This window comes from Pongo pygmaeus, chromosome 9 (genome assembly GCF_028885625.2).
Source record: "Pongo pygmaeus isolate AG05252 chromosome 9, NHGRI_mPonPyg2-v2.0_pri, whole genome shotgun sequence".
NCBI classification, from domain to species: Eukaryota; Metazoa; Chordata; class Mammalia; order Primates; family Hominidae; genus Pongo; species Pongo pygmaeus.
The window spans coordinates 26,268,314-26,284,548 of NC_072382.2; the positions used below are offsets into that span (position 1 = coordinate 26,268,314).

Consider the following 16,235-nt stretch of genomic DNA (forward strand, 5'->3'; position numbering starts at 1 on the left):
ACAAACAACAACAACAACAAAAAGCTGGGCATGGTGGCGTGTGCCTCTGTCCCAGCTACTCAGCAGGCTGAGGTGGGAGAACTACCTGAACACAGGAGTTCGAGGCTGCAGTGAGCCATGATCACGCCACTTCACTCCAGCTGGGGTGAGACTCTGTCTCAAAAAAGACAACAGCAACCACCCTACACACACACACACACACACACACACACACACACACTCAAGAAGAGTGAATTATTGGAGAGACTGAGTACTTTACAACTGAAGAGTTATGCAATAAAGTGATGGTGTCTTAAGAGTACCCTAGTATTAGTTACTCTGTATTTTTTTTAATTTCAACTTTTATTATATTAGACATGGAGGTGCATGTGCAGATTTATTACAAGGGAATCTTTTGTGATGCTGAGGTTTTGGGTATGGATCCCATCACCCAGGTAATTAGCATAGTACCTGATAGGTAGTTTTTCAACCCACATCTCCCACCCTCCCTCCCCACTCTAGTAGTCTGCAGCATCTGTTGTTCCAACATTTTTGTCTCTATGTGCTCAATGTTTAGCTCACACTTATAAGTGAGAACATTCTGTATTTGGTTTTCTGTTCCTGTGTTAATTCACTTAGGATTATGGCCTCAAACTGCATCCATGCTGCTGCAAAGGACATGATTTTATTCTATTTTTATGGTTGCATAATACTTCACATTTATATGTACCACATTTTCTTTATCCACTCTACCACTAGATATATATGTACCACATTTTCTTTATCCAATCTGCCATTGATGGAAACCTGGGTTGATTCCATGTCTTTGCTATTGCAAATAGCACAGCAATTAACATACATCTGCTGACAATGTTAGACAGTTACTTTGTTTTTAATTTATCATGAGTCTTCCAGATGTTCCCCAAACTTAACTCTCAGTTAAGAGTGATTGCCTTCTTGGAACTCTGCTGTATGGACTCCAGATTATATAATTCTAATTTCAAATTAGAACTTGTTTTTGTGTTAGAAAGCTGTCTAGGTTGGCATCCCAATTTTACCATTACTGACTTTATGTCCTTATGCAAATTATTTAATCATTCTGTGCCTGTTTTTATATTTTTAAATAGACATGATTATAATTGCAACTACACAGCATTGAGAATTAAATAAAATAATACATGATGTTGTCAGTTAATGTAGTGTCTGATGTATAGTAAGTGCTTGAAAGTGTTAGATACTGGCAGGGCACGGTGGCCCACACCTGTATTCCCAGCACTTTGGGAGGCAGAGGCGGGTGGATCATGAGGTCAGGAGATGGAGACCAGCCTGGCTAACATGGTGAAACCCCGTCTCTACTAAAAACACAAAAAATTAGCCAGCTGTGGTGGCGGGCGCCTGTAGTCCCAGTACTCGGGAGGCTGAGGCAGGAGAATGGCGTGAACCTGGGAGGCGGAGCTTGCAGTGAGCCGAGATCGCGCCACTGCACTCCAGCCTGGGCAACAGAGTGAGACTCCATCTCAAAAAAAAAAAAAATGTGTTAGATACTATTGTTGCCATTATTAATTTTATTATTAGCATATGACATATTTCTCAGGCCCTGTAAATCAGGTGAACATAAATTATCTATTTTTAGATGTTAATAAAACTTACTATGGTGAAAAATAACCTATTTTACAATTCAAAAGACCCAACTTTAATATTGGGCCCACCACAAATTAATTATAATATCTGGAAATCATTGCAGCTCAGCTACATTGAAATACACATTTTTCCTCAGGACAGAGTTAAGGTTCAAACTATGTTTTTTTTTTTTTTATATATATATAATTTGGCATTTTTTTAGTAGTTTTTAGTACTTTCATCACATTTTTACTGATAGTCCCATTTTATTTACTCAGCTCACTTTTAAGATGGAGAATGTGTTATTACTGTAGTTTATAGCTGAGGACCCGAGACTCAGAATGAAGTTACATCACTAAACACGGTGAAACAGGAAGTAGAACCTAGATTTTCTTAAATCAAGAGAATAAACTCATTTATTCTGTGACTGTCTAGTTATCTGAAAACGTCAACCACCCAATACACTTTTCTGCTCCAATAGACTAATTTCTCTTGGGAATACATTCTAAAAATATGTCATTAGGCAATTTCATTCTTGTAAGAACATCATATTGTGTACATATGCAAACCTTTATTGTATACCCTACTATACACCTAGGCTATGTGGTAAGGCTCATTGCTCCCAGGCTACAAACCTGTACAGCATGTTAGTGTACTGAAATATTATAGGAAGTTATAACACAATACTAAGTATTTGTGTATCTAAAAATACCTAAACGTAGAAAGGGTACAGTGAAAATATGACATTATAATCTTATGAGACCACTGTCATATAAGTGGTCTGTTGTTGACTGAAACATCCATGTGCAGTGTATTATTATATTAAGCAGACATGGCTCTGTTGTGTCAGAACAGACATAGATGAAAACAATAATAAAGACACGAGATTTTCCTCTGCGTCTCACAGTTGAGGAAGCTGTAAATGGGCTGAATTTTGAACCCAGTAACATTAATAAATTATTCAGCAATCCACTTAGAATGACTTCACTTCCTTAATCAACAAAATATTATTTAAGCCCCTACTACATACCTGTTTTGAATATATTTTGTTATTCAGGGAAACAAGGAGTACAGCAGTGAAAAAAACTAATGGAAATCCCCACCCTCATGGGGTTTTCTTGCTTAATGGGAGGAGAACAACAATTTTAAAAAGTCTGTTTGTCAAAGATGTTGTATGCTAGACGGTAATAAGTGCTTTGAACCAAAATCAAGGAGGGAAAGAATAGGGTCAACGTGTAAGTCATGTGTTAAGTCTTTTTGCATAAGAAAATGGTAGGATGTTGTTCTGACTTTAGAAGAAATGGCAGGAAGAGAAAATTGGTGGTGGCAGGGGGCTCCCTTTGGGATATTCTAAATATAAATAGCTTATTAGCACTCTAAATGTGTAGATCAAGTAGAGAGTTGGCTGGGCTAAAATATAAATCTGTCAATTCCAGGTGTGTAAATATAGTATTTCAGTCATAAACCTGGATTAGACCTTGATGAGAGCTAGTCTACTAGGAAATAGGAGATAGTCAAGAGATAAGCCATTATTATTACAAACAATTAGAAGGAAATCTCAGAGGAGACTAAGAAAGTTTGACCCATTGTGGGAGGAAAACTGGAGAGAATGGTGCTCTGGAAGCCAAGTGAAAAAAAAAGTGTTTTAATTGGAAAGAAATGTTAAATTATTATAGCGTAAACTATAGCAGTACTAAGTCTAATTTACTCCAGGATAGAGTAAGGAGCAATTGAAAGTAATGTGTGAATGTCTATTATTTGCATAAGGCAGGTGGTGATTAAAGAAAGTAAACACACGAGTGCACACACACGCACATGCAGATAAAATATTTTCCGTTCCTTCAGAGTGCAAAGGCAGGGACATAGAATTAGGAACACCAGCTATAAATCTCACAAAATATGACAAACAAAGGTCTGTGGGATTACGAATGAGGTAGAGATTAGTTTTGATTGGCTACTTCAGAGGGAAAAGGTCATATTTGAGCTGGGTATTAAAGAATGACTATGAGTTTGTGGATGAGAAATAGGAATAGACAAAAGAATAATGACATTTCAAGTGAATAAGATAGGAGGAAAATGGTATAGAGGCATGAAAAGGCACAGTATGTTTAAACAAGGAATAAACTCATTTGACAAAAATAGACCTTGCAAAGAAAACAGGGATAAACAGCACCAGATATGCCTTTTTTCCTTTGTTAAAAATCTTACTCAACAGCCCAATAGAAAGACAAATTTGATAAAGTGACACTTTTCTCAGAACCAAATATTGTGATTAACATCATTTTGCAAAAAGCCTTTTATATTCTGGGAAAAGCCTCAAGCATGACATATTATAAAATGAATATACACTTGGATAAACTTACTGTAGAGAAATATGAATTATTCCCTGCAGGTTATTCCATTAGGTCAGTTTTAATTTCAAATAACTTTGCTTGGGCTATTTTCTAACTTTCTTAAATGTAATGCCATGTTTTAATTGTATCTCTTTTCTAGAAATGGTTCTCTTTACTGCGAGGCTGCAAGGTCACCCAATGAGAGAGGGGCCAAATAAGCTGGAACATCATCTAATACACTGAATGTAAGTGAGTGCAACAATAATAGCTTTAAACAAAAGTAGAAAGAAATGTTGTTTCATATATGACTTATACTACCTTGGAATAGTCCATGTTTGCAAATTAGTATGGTCAATTGCTGGATACATGGCATGGGCCAGGCTCTCACTGGTGAGTGTGGGGTTGCTGCACACACCTGTGTCGGGGCTCCATTTCTCCTTGAGGCACACAAATTACAGTTTTGCCAGGAGTCAGTTTGTCTCTTGTAACTGCTCTGCTTCTAGTAAAACATTGAAAGCCTGCTTTCTAACTGCAGTTGCATGTATTTTCACTTATTCCACTTTCTGACTCCTACTGAACTCATAATTTATCCTTCCTTTATCTTTCTCTATCAACCTGGTCCATCAGACACTACACTTAGCTTTATTTGCCACGCAGAATCCAAAGTCAGTCACTGAGTTCTCTCCAATCCTCTAGCTCTCTGTGAAATCTATCCCCTGGCATATTTTTCTTGTCAGTTGACTGGTTAATATTTATTTGTATAACGATTATTGGATGTACCTTTCACTAGATCAAATATTCCATGCAGGCAAGAATCATGTCTGTTTGCTCATACCTCTTGGATATTCAACACGACCATGCTGTCTGACCGCATCTAGTCCTGAATAGGATGTGACTGCTTAAAATGTTCCAGCTCTTTCAGCATTTTTCAAAATCTCTATTCTCCATGGGCTCAAACCTCGCCCTGACTTCCTTAGTTTCAAATGAATTAGCCTCCTCGTTTGAAAAAAGATGAGGCTATTTGATGTGCACATCACCGAATTTTTCTTCTTTAAGCCTTAAAATATCTCTTTATCTTTACCTATACTCTATTTTCCAAAATAATCCATCATATTAAATGTTAATTATAACACTTTCATTCCTTTACCAATTTTACTGAATCAGCTATTCATCTCTAAATTTGCATTTCTCCATTTCCCTGGTTCCTTCCACACAGACTAAAACCAAACATGTTTCTCTAATCCTGGAAACATATAACCAACTAAAATCCAAACAAAACTATTCCCCATCATTTCACTCTTTTCCTGTGTTCTTCCCCACATTAGCCCCTCTTTACCCATTCAAACTCCTTGAAACAACTCTCAATATTCTTTCCCAATGCATGGTAAATTCCATAGAAGAAGGATCTATTTTTGTTTCATTGTGCAGTGTATTTCCAGTATCTAACACAGCATCTAAAATGACAGGAGCTCAATAATTAAATAAATAAATATTAGTTCCCATCTCTCTTCCCACTCTACCTGAGTGTTAAAATTTTGCTTCAAGCACTGCTTAAATTACTCTCACCAAGATAACCAACCGTAATACCTCCCTCCTCTCTTTTTCAATTTATAGCAATGCTTCAAATTCTCTTTTATATCCCATATCATAATCTGTCCTAATTATTTTAACTGTGTATATGTCTCATCACCTCTTCAGAGTCTCAGGCCCTTGAGGTCAGGACGATTAACTTGGTTATTTGTTTTGCTTCCCTAACTCTTAGCTAAGAACTTATTTTTCAACTTTTTACTAATGACTTTAATTAATAGATTTAAGTACTGAAGGATCGATCCTCTGACATTACTCAGACAACTTTAGCACTACCTTTGGTAAAATGTTTTGTCCCTGAAATAAAAATGTAAAAAATGGAATAGAATATCCTGTTACAAACCATTTCAAAATCATTGGAGGAAGAATTCTAAAACTTTATACCAAATGAATCATGACATTTATATATAGGCTTCATAACTATATATAATCAATTAAAAAATAATTATAAGTGTCTATGCATATGTATGCTACACACACACACACACACACACACACACCCCTTTATCCTTGGCTACTTAAGTGCATTATGATCAAACTTATGCATTAAATGCCTGCAGTATATATCAATTGGGGCTCTATGATAAACAAATATATGCATGCGACCTTAGACGTATACCACACAAATAAGCCAAGTAAAATATAACCCCCTATAAGCTAACATTCTCACTTATGTTGTCACAAAAGAGACAACATAAAATCTGAGTTAAATCGTAAGACTCTGCTTATTAAACTTACATAAGCAATAAGAACACATGCATGCACACATGTCTAAAAAATTGGTTGTAACTATATAAATGAATAGCCACTGATTAAATTATTTCTAAGAAAATAGAAGCCTTTTCTACTGTCTTTAAATTCCCAGTAAATGCACACAATAGAAGGAAGAAAACCCTAAGCAGCTGTTTTAGGAGTTTGAAGAGAGATTTAATAATTATTCCACATTTCCCTTCCCTCTGTCTTCATTTTCTGCAAACCCAAAATTGGGTTCTTGTTTGTTTGCTGTTTGATTCTTTTCTTCCACTAACTCATATGGATCAGCAGATCGACTTGAGTGTATTTGCCCCAGGTCTGATATTCTAAAACTCCTCTGGGATACTGTTTCTTGTAATTATCTACAGCTGCATTTACTAAAACCCACAGATTAAAGTTTTCCTACCAGCGCCTTGCTCAGGCCTTTGGGAGATCTTACAGTCCGTGGAAAGGGATCAGGAAAATCCAAACTGATTGGTGGCTTGAGGGCCAAATAATTTATTGTTTAATTAACTTTTCTGTTTTTCCATTAGTTGTGACTTCATATAAACATAAATAATTTATGAAATGTTTGGGGGATTTAATTTGTTTTGGCCCCCATTAAAAAGTCTTGAATGAAGCCCATTTTCAGACTTGGATGTAAATGCTATTGCTTGTATGATATTCACTCATATGGATCACTGTATCATAGGGGCATTTGTAAAATCAAAATAATTCACAAAGTAGTAATATTTTAAAAATCTAGACACAGCAACAATTCAGGGAGAGCCATAAAGGCTTATAGAGAATCACTTTAAGATGGGAGGTCTGTCAGCCTCTAATTTGGTAAGTTGAATGATAATGTGGTTTATAGTCTTTGCCTTCTCTGTAAATATTTGGCATATACGTTGGGTCAAACCTTGAAACCATGTCTGCGTGTGGTGTATCAGAGACACTAATTCAGAAGGACCCCGAATGCTATTATATTAATTCTATTTAGTTGTTCAGTTAGCTCTCTTTTGTTTGCCTTTTCATTCTGTCCTCTTTCTTGTAAGTTGACCTGTAAAGGCTAGAACAATAGGGTCCAGTCCCCACTTTGGCAATTAGGAAGTCCTAGCAGCGGATAATAAGAAAGAAAAAGTGAAATCAGGGTTTCTACTCTCCAGGTTTCTTTGTGTGTTCATCTCAGACTGGCTGGATTCCTCAGCCAAAGGTTTGGTATTTTTCTTGGCTACCTTCTAGCCATGAAACATGCAGACACAGCTTACCTGAACAGCTTCCTGCCCTACTACCTTCTGGACTAGAAGCGGTAACAACTCTTTTTCTCTCATTAGCCCCGGGTCCTGCATTCTCATTTACGGCTCCCCAAGCCCTGGTTATATATTTGTAAGAAACTTTCACTGAATTATCTTAATTTGAGTGTGCCAGCTATTTCCTGTCAGAAATCTGATAGAATTCTCATTGCTATTCCTAAATTAGCTTCATATTGATTATAATTTTGCAAAATTATGGCTAGTAGAGCTGAATATTAAATTAAATGTAACTATTTAGGATAATAGACATGAATTACATGTCAATAGAGGAAAGGTCTTGGAAAAATAAGAAAAAAATATTGCATTAGTAACATTTGCTCTTTTCTTTCATATGTTTACTTTGGACACTGAATTACATTTAAGAATTGAATAACTAGCTACTCCGGAGGCTGAGGCAGGAAAATGGCGTGAACCCGGGAGGCGGAGCTTGCAGCGAGCTGAGAGCGTGCCACTGCACTCCAGCCTGGGCAACAGAGCGAGACTCCGTCTCAAAAAAAATAAAATAAAATAAATAAAATAAAATAAAAAAGAATTGAATAACTAGAAGGTGCTGCTATTTTTGGTGAACGTCTTCCCTTTTTACTATGGACGGACAGCACTGAAGTTATAATGAATTCACCAGGACACCCAAACTACATTTTTCCCCATTTAATTTTTTGTGTTTAAAAATGTTAGAGGTTAGTTGACTGATATGGCCAATAGTTGCACTATTTTGTTTTTATTTATTTATTTTTATTCGTATATATTTAAGGGGTACAAGTGCAATTTTGTTACATGAATATATTGCACAGTGGTGAGGGCTGGTCTTTTAATGGATGTAGCACCTGAGTAAGTTAAACTCTTTTAGACCTTGATAAACTTTTAAAGAAGTATGGGATTAATGTGGCATGGATGGCCATATTTGCCAAAAAGGAAGGCTGGCTGTATTGGTATTGTTGGCATCCAGTAGGTCAAATAATTATTTTAATAATTTGCTTTAAGTTTTGCAAATTTAAAGAGGAAGTGTCTAATACCAATAGAATTGGACTTCTTCCATTTGTGAAGAATTCAAAAGAGAAACATGTTTTCTTATTTAATTATACAAATTAGTCTCTGAACACTTTTTAATATTGGTATTAGAGGAAAGAAGCAGTTCTTGATATTAAATTTAACCTTGTAGAATGGTATACAATTATGCACCAAAATGTTTCCACAGCATTTTAGTGTTTTAAATTTGCTTGCTGATTTGAATTTATAAAAGAAATTACAGACTTATTATGAAGTATTTGGGAAATTAAGAAAAAATTGTATAACCCTAGCATAGAACAATTATAATTTTAGTTAACTTACCCAAATTTTCTTATATAGTTTTAATTTTAATTCACATATGATATTTTTATTCATAGGTCAAAGATTTTTCCAAATTTCTACATAGTTTTATAATAATCAAAATTATTAAATGATTTTTGTAATTTAATAATTAAATTTAGCATTTGTACGGAATACCAAAGCAAACATGCAATTTAGTGAAACTGTAACTGGACATTGGCCTTCTTAAGTACCTTTAAGAAGGCTTCTGGCCACAGAGTAAATATTCAATAAACGTTAGCTATTATTACTTAATGAAAGAGATAACAGAGTTTTAAAAATATAGATGACCCCCATTGTTGCCATTTTAAAATATTCAACTACTCCCATATTGTGAATTAGCGACTTTCATCAATTCTAAGATGCATAATTATTTTTTCAAAATTTTCCAACTCCATCTCATGATGTGCCTCAATTAAATGCAATAATATTTAATTTTCAATATGTTTTTATTTTGTGTGATACATTAAAAAACCGGGAAGTCCATGACATCTTAATATTTATTTTATAAATATATATTTATAAATATATATTTATAAACACATATGGCAAGGGATTCTGAAAGAAATGTTAGGTTAGACCATACTACTTTGATATCATCATCTGGAAGTCCTTCCTATTTTTCACCATGAAAATTGCTACAAAACACCATGAGATTTAGATAGTGAAACAATATGAAAGCAGTTAATTTCACTACTTGAGTTATAGGGTTTTTTAAAAAACAATATATTTGTAACTGATATTTCCCTTTTAAACGTCTAAATAATGTTTTAGGTCATATATGTTATGGATCTACTTAAAAAAAACTTCACATTGATTCATTAGGAAAAATTACTAAAAGTAAGTGAAAAATGTTTTTCCCCCTCTGACACAACATCTTTTTAAAAATGAATACGTGGTAGTCTGATACACATACCTCTCCCCAGTAATTCAGCAGAAACTAGGCTCTGTGTGAAACACCTAAGTGACCTATAATATGTCAAAAGCATGCCCTTAAGTACTTCCTACTTATAGGCAAAAACACAATTTAGTTGTAGTAATAGAAATTATATTTTAATCAATATGCCCTTTGCTATTAATCCATTTTTAACTGCCTGAAGAGGCTTTAATAACATGTTAGGAAAATCAACCATCTATACAGCAACTCCAAAGAGAAAAGGGCTAGAATCCTTTCATTTCCGATTTATTATGTACAAAATTGACTTATATAATTTGCACACTTGTTTTTCCTAGAAACACATAGCTATTCTTTATGTACTCAAGGTGTCTTTCTTGGCAACTCAGAAAGAATCTGTAGGGTTTATTGGTAGCGCAAACTTTATAAAAATTAATAAATACATATTTTGTTATCTTTAGTAAGGACTATATGTTTGATAATATTCTTTTTTTTCCTTTTTTCATTTTTTTATTTTTTGAGTCGCAGTCTTTCTCTATTGTTCAGGCTGGAGTCCAATGGCATGATCTTGGCTCATTGCAACCTCCGCCTCTTGGGTTCAAGTGATTCTTCTGCTTCAGCCTCCTGAGTAGCTGAGATTACAGGTGCACACCACCACACCTGGCTAATTTTTGTATGTTTAGTAGAGACAGGGTTTCATCATGTTGGCCAGGCTGGTCTCGAACTCCTGACCTCATGGTCCGCCCTCCTCAGCCTCCCAAAGTGCTGGGATTACAGGCATGAGCCACCATGCCTGATTGATAATATTCTTTAATAATCAGCGACTGCTGCATTACAGACATAAGCTAGATTTTACCTTTACCCAAATTTGCTTATTTTATTGATTAGCTTTATGTTTTACAATAGCATACTCATTTTGGAAATATCAGAAAATAAATATAAGTCCCCTAATGATCTGAACACTCATGATCCTCCCCTGACAAACATAACCATCCTTAACACTGATGCACATATATTTACATAGTTTATGCCTGTATCTGAAGTTTTTATTTAACATTTTATTGAAAATATTATTCTTGTTAAATAAGTATATGTGTAACATTTTTTTTAACTTTTAAGGTTTGCATAGTATTTCTGTGTAGACTTCTATCTTGATTTATTTAATGAATACCCTAGTATTAGAAGTACCCTGGAACTTAAAGTATAATTTAAAAAAATATATACTGTAACCAAATTTACATGGTTAAAAACAGTGGTGGATGAATATGCCTATCATTCATTGTGAATACCCTTTTCTATTTTAGCAGATTCATTTACCAAATTAAAATATTAGAGTAACAGGAGTACATTTCAGTGTCTTATGTCCTTGCCAAATTTAGAAAGTTTTTATCAAGCATTGTAAGAGAGTGCTTCAGTATTTTCAAAAAACATTTGCCAATCTGATAGATGACAATGCTCTTTCATTATTATTTAGATTTTTCTTTTTTCATCTTTAATGAGCATTAATCATTTTCAAACATTTATTGTCTGAATTTATTTCGTTTTTCATTAGTTGTCCATTTTTGTCCTTAGCTGCATCATGTCTACTGAGCACAAATTAGGGAGGAGGACATCATGTACAACACGGAAGTCACAGGGTAGAAGGAAAAAACGCAGCCTCCCTAGTAGGCATTGCTGGCTGCTGGAAAGTAATCTCTTCCTCTGGAGACTTGTGATGAATTTGGCATTTGTACTAAAGGCCAAAGCAAACATGCAATTTAGTGAAGTTCAAGTCCGACTAGTTCTTAGCATTTCTGCTGATTAAACAACAACAAGAAAAAACCCTTAGATTTGGGCTTAAAAAAAAAAACACCTTTTAGCAGGTGTTATTAGAACTGTTAACAGTAAAGCTTAGGATGTTTCTACATTTAAATAAGCACTCAAAGGAAAGCAGAAACAACATTATTGACCATATACCATGTTTTAGAAAGGAACTAAAGATTTACCAGTATTGTCTTTTGTCAATAGACATGTATATTTTGTTTTAGAATTCATTTCATCCATTTTTATCCTCTCAGTGCCTAAAATAATGCCTGGCACATAGTAGAATTCCAGTAAATATGAAATGATCTCCAATTTACAGACAATAAAGTAAATGCTAAGAGAGATAAGTAATTTTTACCATGGGGACTCAGCTACATAGTGATAATTTCAGGATTTGACATAAGTTTGTCCAAACCCAAACACTGTGCTCTAAATATTATATATAACTTTTTTTCCTATTATAACTTTCCTTTTGTTATCTATTCTACCTGGAGGAATAAATTAGATTATGCTGTGGAACAAACACTTCAATATCTGAGAAGCTTAAAGTGGAAAAGGTTTCCTTCTTATATGTGCTGTGTGACAGTTGCAGGTTAACCAACTTTTGCAGGTTAACAAAACCCTTGTTCTTTCTCCAAGATTCAGGCTGAGGTAGCAGATACTCCCTGGACCATTGACAGTTGCCAAGGCAAAGAAATGGAGAAAGAGAGTGTGCTGAATATTCTTTCCCTTTTTTGTTAAAGCTTTTGCCAGAAGTGATGTGTGACACGTCTGCTCATACATCACTTGTCAAAGCAATTTATGAATGAAGATTCATGAGGGCTTGAGGGTGGGAAAATAAAATTGGGTAGCCCAACATAATCACAAGGGTTTTTATTGAATGAAGAAGATTGCCAGGGAAGGAAAGAAGAAGATGTAAATATGATACACAGGAAAGAGAGAGAGAGAGAGAGAGAGAGAGAAATATTTGGGGATGGCTCCTCCCGCTGGTCACTAAATCCTCAAATAACTAACTTCCAGGCATAGCACATTTGCTCTCTCCCTAGAAGAAACAACCCAGAAGAAACAACCCAAGCTCCTCTTGGCTTGGAGAAATATGAATAAAAAGTCAAATTTTCTGCGCCTTTCAAAAATGATGTGTAATGATCAAACAATGACAGAAATAAAGACACTTTCTGGAATTGAATATGTTCCTTGATTAATTGCAATTTTGCTCTATGGAGGAGGTCCCTCTCTTCATGATTTTCTCATCTGTATTTTCTTATTTTAGCCTTTGAGAGATTATTTTTAAAATACTTTTTATTGATATATAATTGTACACATTTATGGGATATATATGATATTTCAATATGTGGATACAATGTGTAACGATCAAGTCAGGTATTTAGCATATTCCTCACCTTAAATATTTATCATTTCTTTGTGCTGTGAACCTTCCAGATCCTCTCTTCTAGCTAATTTGAAGTACATGGTAAATTATTAACTGTAGTTACCCTACTGTGCTATCAAATACCAGAACTTATTTCTTCTCTCTAACTGCATATTAATACCATTAACTAATCTTTCTCTATCCCACCCCTCCCTTCCCAGCCTTACCTATTTGATTCCAGTAGATTCTTTATGTTGTTGCTCAGACTACTAGTATTTTTTAAGGCATACAGTATTTTTTAGCTTTTGCTACATTTCATTCTCTTCCAAAATTACTTCTTTCAAGCTGCATGCTGAATAATGAGCATGTAAGGCCTATCAGGTTTCAATTAAAGAACCACATCCTTTGTCTCCTGCCTCATAGCCAAAGTGTTCAGTTGAACACTAGGCAGCTGAACTCTTATTCTCTCACCTTACTCCGTACTCTCAACAATGGGTGTGAGGGCCATACTTTGGATTGGATCCTTGCTACAAGCTTCCATTTTTAGGGGCTTTGAACCTAATATCAAATATATACATATATATATATATACACACACACACACACACACACACACATATATATATACACACACATATATATGTATATATATAACTCTACAAGTCCCTGAATTCATGGAATGACTTTATTTCCTTTAATTACTGATTGTAAGCTAATTACTTTCTGAGCTCATTCTCTTTTCTCTAATGCATTGCTAAATACAGAAAACATCAAAAATTAGCATTTGGTAGACTAATTCTTCCTCCAAAGCTACAAATTCATTAATTCTATAGAAGAATGCCCAACTTAAAAGAGGTGACAACTTCACCAAATGCTTGTCCATTACATAAGACAGGTTATCATGCATCTTGTCTTCTGTAATAATTTTCTCACTATTATTGTCTATTCAGCCAAGGACATTTTTTTTTAGATTTTTCGATTATAGCATTCTTCTTTTAGATATCATTTTTTAGGAGTCCAAATAAACTAGTTTAGTAAAAAAACTTTAATATATCAGTTGTTTAAAATAACAAATGAATATTATTTACTTACATTTTGCATCCATTATAGACAGCTCTGTTCTATGTCATTTTACTTGGGACTCCAGGCTGAGGGAGGTTTCATCTTTACATTTCCATGGTTGCTGAGAAGATAAACAGGAACATGGAAAATTGCACATTGACTGTTAAATTCTTCACCCAAAAGTGACAAGTGTGACTTCTGCTCACACATTATTGGTCAAAGCAATACACTGCCACATTTAACTTCAAAATAATTGGAAAGTACAATCCTACTACTTTTCTGGAAAAAAGAACAATAAATGTTGGGTTAATCATACAATGACTAACACATTATCATATCCTCCAGTAATTTATTGTTGAGAAGAATGACTCTTGGAAAATATGGCAACACCATTTTTCTCACGTTGATTGTTAGATCTTTACCCAATGCATAGAAATAATTAGGTTTTCAATGAACTTTTGTTTGAGTAAATGAAATGTAACAATGTTTTCTAAATAGTGATGGTCAGAAAGATGTATGACAGGCTGGTGCAGTGGCTCACACCTGTAATCCCAGCATTTTGGGAGGCTGAGCAGGGCGGATCACCTGAGGTCAGGAGTTTAAGACCAGCTTGCCCAACATGGTGAAACCCTGTCTCTACTAAAAATACAAAAATTAGCTGGGTGTGGTGGCGTGCACCTGCAGTCCCAGCTACTTGGGAGGTTGAGGCATGAGAATCTCTTGAACCGGGAGGCGGAGGTTGCAGTGAGCAGAGTTTGTGCCACAGTACACCAGCCTGTGCAACAGAATGAGACTCTGCTTCTGAAAAACAAAATGTATCACATTTTAAAGTTGTAAAATTCACTTCACCTATACTACCCAACACAATCAACTATCACTGATATATCACTGCCCTTGCATTTGTTTGCAAAATTTATATTGATTTTCTCTTGGATATTCCCTTTCTCCTTGCCTTCCAACTTTCCGATTTTCCAAAGAAGAGTATAAAGTTATTGACAGACTACAGGTATTTTAAATAAGCATAGAAAACTAGTCAGAAGGGAGTTTATGGCACCAGGGTGTACTTTTGGTGACGAATCACATCTTTTACCACATGCATAATTAAAATGGTCTTGACAAGAGAATGAGTGTGCTGGCGGAAACTGTCTTAATGCAATAGCAGTAAAGAATGACAGAGTTCAAGGTTTCCGTTAACCAACAGCAACTTTATTTTTCCTCTACAACAAACGTCTTCAAATCAATTATAAAGATTAAGTGGACAACCTTACAAAGGAAATAGCTATGGTTTAAGAGAGAACTTATTTAATGTTACTTCAGGGGAGAAGAAAAGTCAAACATTTTCTGGGGAAATATACATATTCTCATTAAACAGTACAATACATTTTCAGGAAAATAGGACTCCCCCTCTACTCTAAAAATCTAAAAACTTGTACGGAGTGGTAAGGTATGGGGAGGGAAGGAAGGGGAAGAAGACAAGAAGAAGGGAGAGAGAAATATGAGAAGTTAGTATGTTCTTAAGTACTGAATCACACATATCTACCTTTTCCCCCTAAACTGAGTAAAATTACTTTATAATATAAAAAATTAGTTTGCAAAGTATTTGATAACTGAGAGTATTGCCAAACATTGAATTTGTTGTACTCATGAGACACTGCCATTTGTCCTTAGAAGGCAGGAAGAGGGAATTTAAATTTGTTTGTATGGAATAGTACAGAGTAGAGGATTCCAAAAGTTCAAGTGTGGTTTATAAGGAATCTACAAATTATTGAGTTGTATTACCCTCAGAGCATTGATGCAAATTTACAGTAGTCTAGATTATGTTTATTTTCCATTGCTGTTGTAACAAATTATCACAAATTTAGTGGCTTAAAACAACCAAATTGGTAATGTTGCCAACACAAAGAAAGATAAATGTTTGAGGTGATGGATATTCCAATTACTTTGACTTGAATATTATACATTGTATGCAGGTATCAAAATATCATATGTACCTCAAAAACATGTACAATTACTATATATCAACTTTTAAAATTTGTTGAAAAAAACAAGGTGATTATCTTATAATCCTGTCTGACAGAAGTTCCTCATAGGTCCTACTGAGCTAAACTGAAGATGTCAAGAGGACTGCATTCTTTTCTTGGTGATCTAAGGGAGGATTCATTTCCTTGGTAGTTGTGGTTGCTGGCAAAATTCAG

At 34.8% G+C, this 16,235-nt stretch overlaps 1 long non-coding RNA gene across 1 annotated transcript in view; it reads left to right on the top strand.

Moving 5' to 3' along the window:
• The first annotated feature begins 4,092 nt into the window (after positions 1–4,092).
• Positions 4,093–16,235, top strand: part of LOC129008283 (uncharacterized) — a 640,936-nt gene continuing 628,793 nt past the window's right edge. The window contains exon 1 of the long non-coding RNA XR_008492497.2: positions 4,093–4,177. This is a non-coding gene — a long non-coding RNA (uncharacterized LOC129008283). The remainder of the gene's footprint in view (positions 4,178–16,235) is intronic.